This window comes from Rhinolophus sinicus, chromosome 14 (genome assembly GCF_057876585.1).
Source record: "Rhinolophus sinicus isolate RSI-liver-muscle chromosome 14, RSI-T2T, whole genome shotgun sequence".
In the NCBI taxonomy this organism is placed as follows: domain Eukaryota; kingdom Metazoa; phylum Chordata; class Mammalia; order Chiroptera; family Rhinolophidae; genus Rhinolophus; species Rhinolophus sinicus.
Window position 1 is genome coordinate 101,051,000 of NC_142514.1, and position 6,000 is coordinate 101,056,999.

A 6,000-nucleotide genomic window follows, 5' to 3' on the forward strand; every position below is an offset into this window, starting at 1 on the left:
CTGTTTGAGAATAAAGAAGAGAAAGAGACCTGGTAAGAAAAATTGAAAAAGAGACACGACTTCTCTGACTGCATCCCCTACCCATGTGCTCAATTAGACAGAGGTGAAGAAGGAATTATGAGCAGAGGGAGAGGAGAGATTAGGAGGAAACCCTGGGCCTTGCACGCTCTAGCATGCTTATCCTCACAGACATCCTGGGCAGTAGATGTTATTGGCTCCGTTTTGCAGATGTAGAAACTGAGACTCAGAGAGGTGAAGTCACTTGTGGAAAGTGGACACGTCAAGAGAGGTCGCAGAGGCCTGAGATCGCTGCAGAATGTTATGTACAGCTTTTTACTCCATGAATCACTCTATCTTCCCCAGTCCCAGAGAAGGATCCAGGTCCAGATAGGGAAATGAAGGACTGGTGGAGTTGTGTCCTTATCCCCATTGTGGGCAGGTTATGCTCAAAGCCTGGGGTGCAAGCAGCGGTGACACTAAAGACAGAACTCATGGACGCACGCAGAGGGTTGGAGGGTCTTAGATCAGTGCTTCTCCAGAGTTAATGTGCAGATGAGTCACCAGGGATCTTGCTAATGTGCAGTTTGATTCAGTGGGTCTGAGATGAAGCCTGCAATTCTGCATTTCCAGCAAGCTGCTGGGTAACACTGAATGATACTAGTCTGAGAGGCCCTGTTCTGAGTTTCCAGATGCTCTGTATTGCACATCTGCACATATACACACCCTGGATCCTCTTTGATGAAGATCAGGGGCAAGTGTTTTCTCCACCCAGTCTCCCAGAACAGGCTGCCTTTGGGTAAATAATTAAATTGTTTTACCTGCACTTTGGCTTTTGTCCTCTTTTAGATCAGATTCTACTATCACTCTACAAACTAAAAGAGAATCTTTTGTACATTGAGGAGAATTTTGGAGGGAATGGACTAACAGGTGGAATTCCAGGGGCGAGGGGATTTTCCTGGTGCTCTTCAAATCCCCTCGTCACTAATCCAGGAGGATGTTTACACTTGGGCCTGGGAGGTATGTTTTTCCATTTCAATCACAAACCAGGAAGCAGAAAGGGGAAGAGGTTGGATTTATTGCAAAGTGGGTTGTGTTGGGTCCAATCCTAAGCCCCATTCCTATCTGAAATTATGAATGGGACAGAGTGGGGTAGAAGAGGGCAGAGCTCTGACCAGGTTTTAAAGGGATAAGAGGGCCCTGTGCCTTTAAACCCTCTCTTCTCCCTCCAACCTCCCTCCCCGCCACTGGCCCTCCCCATATTTCTGGAGGAGCTGAGAGTTGCTGTCTTCTCCTTGCCCTGACAAGCTGCTCACTGGCCGCTCTAGAGGCTGTGCTTTGCGGTCTCCATGGATACCATTAGTTGCTAAGCAACTGGAGCATCATCTGTGCTGAGCTCTCGCATCTAATTATCCCATCACAGTAGCTGAGAAGGGTTTGGGGAGCTGAGAGGAGGGGGAGGCCAAGCAGAAGAGCAAGAGGATAACTCTTTTAGCAGAGCCGATTCATTGACAACACTGAAGTCATTTAAAGCCACAGCACCCTGTTCCTCTGGAGAATTTTCTCATGTCTTGGAGTAAAGGAACCAGAACCATAAATGCCTGGTGTCTCTCTCTTGGACCCACTCTTTCTAGGCTGTCCCCCTCTTGGAGTCTTGATTCTAAACGCTCTCAAGTTCCCTCCCCTGCCTATTTCCTTACAAATCCAATATTCAAATTAACAAACATTTATTAAGTACCAGATACATTTCTGGAACTGGCTAGGCACCAGAGATATAAAGATAACTTTCTGCCCTCAAAGAGCTCCTAATCTCCCTATTCTGTCTGGATTAGAAAATTAGTTCCTAAATCAGATCTACTCTTGCTGAACTACAGTACTTTTTTTCCCCTTGAACTATGGTAGTTTTGCAATCAGAGGATCTCAGATCAGAACCCAGGTATGTTTGATATACTGGCGGTTCTCTTCCACAATGCCACTCTTCTGCTTCCCAGTGAATTAGAAAAATGTGTCTCGTTGGCTCTATGGACATGTCAGCTTCTAATAGGAACTATTGTCCTCTTCTTGATGAGTGATACCATATAACTTTAGGTGAGTCACTTTGAACCTCAATTTTCTCACATAAAATGGGGAGACTCATTCCTTCTGATTCATCTGGTAACATATAACAGGTGTAAAAATGCTTTAAAATAAAGGTGCAGAAGGAATGCAGGAGATCATTGTCATAATGTATATGACAAACTGGGGGAAACCCTAGGGAGTTGAACCTAGAGGTAAGATGCAGTGCTCACCAGATGTTGGTATGATAGGAAATGGCAGAGCCTGTATCCTTGAGATCTGAGGCTGGAAAAAGCTGTGAGAATAAAAGAATCTCAGTCATTCAGCTGGAAAAGACCTGGATGCTCCTTTTTTTTCTCTCTAATGTTGCTTATGATAAAACCATTTACCCAAATCTGCTGCTAGCTCTGTGACTTTGACCAAGTTCCCTACCTGACTACTCTGAGTTTCAGTTTCCTCTTCTGTAGAAAGGGTATAAAGTCTGTCTCACTGGATATTGTAACTATCCGTCAAGCTAATTTATTTAAGAGTGTCTAGGACAATATCTGGTTGAATAAATATTAAGTAATTCATCTTATCCTCTCCTTTTTATTAACCCTTAGTACAGGTGAAGACTAGAGACTCAGAGGCAATAAATGACTTTCCCAAGGTCATTGAGTGAGTAGAGATTAAGGTGGCAGATAATTTTTTTAGATTGATTTTTTAAAATTGAGGAATATTGGGAAGCAGTGTGTTTCTCCAGGGCCCATCAGCTCCAAGTCAAGTTGTTGGCCTTCAGTCTAGTTGTGGAGGGCGCAGCTCAGCTCCAAGTCCAGTCGCCATTTTCAAACTTTAGTGGCAGGGGGCGCAGCCCACCATCCCATGAGGGAATTGAACCGGAAACCCTGTTGCTGAGAGCTCGTGTTCTAACCAACTGAGCTATCCAGCCGCCCCTCCAGAAGCTCGGCAGCAACTCATTGTCTTCAATCTGATTGTGGAGGGTGCAGCTCACTGGCCCATGTGGGAATCAAACTGGCAACCCTGCTGTTCAGAGCTGGTACTCTAGCCAACTGAGCCATCCAGCCGCCCCGAAGTGGCAGAGAATTTAGAATTTGCTTTTCCAGCTGTGTCATTGATGAAAAAGGGGATGGATGGGCAGAAAAGGCAGTCTGAGAGGCAAAAGTGACTGAGATTGGACCAGCTTTTTCCTTGTATAGCAAGCATGCCACAGGGGTACCAGGCGCACAATAAACACTTCATTCAGTAAACAGTTGTTGAACAACTCTTCTCTGGGTACCATGCGAGGTGTTAAAGTACAGAGATGATAACACACAATTCCTGCTCTCAGGTTGCTGAGTCTTGAAGAATGAACCAGAGTTAGCCTGACTGAAGTATGGAAGGGGATATTCCAAAAAGAGGGAGGGGCAAATGAAAAGACTCAGAGGGGTCCAGCACGGTGGCTCAGGTGTTCGGAGCTCCATGCTCCTAACTCCGAAGGCTGCCGGTTTGATTCCCACGTGGGCCAAAGGGCTCTCAATCACAAGGTTGCCGGTTCAACTCCTTGACTCCCACAAGGGATGGTGGGCTCCGCCCCCTGCAACTAAGATTGAACATGCCACCTTGAGCTGAGTTGCCTTCCGGATGGCTCAGTTGGTTGGAGTGCGGGCTCTCAACCACAAGGTTGCTGGTTCGACTCCGACAAGGGATGGTGGGTTGCGCCCCCTGCAACTAGCAATGGCAACTGGACCTGGAGCCGAGCTGCGCCCTCCACAACTAAGACCGAAAGGACAACAACTTGACTTGGAAAAAACAGTCCTGGAAGTACATACTGTTCCCCAATAAAGTCCTGTTCCCCTTCCCCAATAAAATCTTTAAAAAAAAAAAAAAGACTCAGAGATGTGAATTATTTTGACACCATCTGAGAACTACGAACTGTACATCTTGCCTAGAAAGATGTATTTGAAGATGGGTGTGATGAGAGCTCTAGCCACCGTCAGGGTCACCAGTGACTTAGTAGGCTATGCTAAGGAGCTTGGTTTTTTACCCTGAAGAAAAGAGAAAGCTATTGAGGAGTTTTAATTGTGTAAAGATCATTCTGGAAACAGTGTGGAGAATGGAATGGTAGCAAGTAATGGATTGGCACATTGTGTCAGGGTTGGTCTGTGTGGCCAATAGAATATAGCACAAGTGATGGTATGTCACTTCTGAGGCCAGGTCATAAAAGGCATTGCATTTTCCTCCTTGCTCTCTCTTGGATTGCTCTCTGGAGGACATGGGAACAACTCTATGGGGAGGTCCACATGGCAAGGGATTGAGGTCCCCTGTCAATATCCGCTGAGGAACTGAGACTTCCAGCCTACAGCTACGTGAATGGGCAAGCTCGGAGGCACAGCCCCCAGGCCCAGTATAGCCTGCAGATGATTGTGATCCAGGTGGACAGCTTTGCTGCAACTGCATGAGACACCCTGAACCAGAAACACCCAGCTAAGTCTCTCCTGTTTCCTGATTCTCAGAATAAAGGTCTGTTTTTTGTTTTGTTTTGTTTTGTTTTGTTTTTAATTTAGTTCTTTTTTTTTTTTTTTTTTTAAGATTTTATTGGGGAAGGGGAACAGGACTTTATTGGGGAACAGTGTGTACTTCCAGGACTTTTTTCCAAGTCAAGTTGTTGTCCTTTCAGTCTTAGTTGTGGAGGGCGCAGCTCAGCTCCAGGTCCAGTTGCTGTTATTAGTTGCAGGGACTCGAGGAATTGAATTGGCAACCTTGTGGTTGAGAGCCCACTGACCCATGTGGGAATCGAACCGGCAGCCCTTGGAGTCAGGAGCACGGAGCTCTAACAGCCTGAGCCACCGGGCTGGCCCTAAAGGGCTGTTTTTATAAATGACTAGTTTTGGGGTGAGTTGTTATGTCCTCTGGATGTTTTCATAATTAAGTATGTGAGTCTGGAGGAGAGGAGAGGTATGGGATAAAGAGAGGAAAGGTGAGCAATGATTAAAATCATGAATGTGGAAGAGTCCTTGAAGAAAGTAACAGAAGGGAAGAAAAAGACAGCAAGGGCAGGATACTGGGAAACACAGCATTTAAAGGACAGATAAGGGAGATGAGGTGATGAAGGAGGAATGAAAATTAGAAGGAAAACCAGGAGGGAGTGGATGGAGTTTCAAAATGGAGGTATCGAATGATTTGAGGGTAAGGACTGAAAAAGGTCCACCAAGCTTAGCATCTTGAGGGTTATGCGTATCTTTAGAAGCAGCTTCCTGCAGACTAGGAAAGCAGAAGCTAGGCTGTAAGAGTCCAGAGTTACCTAAGAGGAAGTAAAGGTAGAACTCTATAGATGGTTTTTTGAAGAAGTTTGGCTGGGGAGTGAAGGAGACATAATGAGGGGAATTTGGGGTACAGAAAAGGCTTATCCATTTTGTTTTTAAAGTTAAAGATACCAAAAGGGGTATAATTGACAGAGAGGCTTCTGGAGGAAGAAAATGGCGTTCAGATCAGAGGTGGAGGCGTTACCCTTTGGCTATAGAAACACTTTCCAGCAGAGAGAATAGGGGTAATGATGCAGAGAAAACTTATACTTTTTGGGGGGTGGGGTGGGATGGGAAAGGCTGGGTAATAAAGGATGGAAGGCCCTCCTGAAGGCCTCTGCATTCTCTGGGAAGTAGGAAACTCAAGGGGGAGAAGCGTTTGGGGTCTTGTGGGGAGAGTAGGACTCAGCTACAAAGAGCCTTGAGGAAGTGTGTTTTTGGTGGTGATGGCCCAGATAAGCTTGAGGACCACTGGTCTTCAGGGGGCACCGACTGTATTAGTCATGGTTCTCCAGAGAAACAGAACCAACAGGATGTATAGAGATATTTATTTTAAGGAATTGGCTCAATTGGCAAGTCCAAAATCTGATGGGGGAGGCCAACAGACTGGAGATGTAGGAAAAGAGTTGCAGTTCAAGTCCAAGTCTCGGTGGGGAGAGGGGGAAGG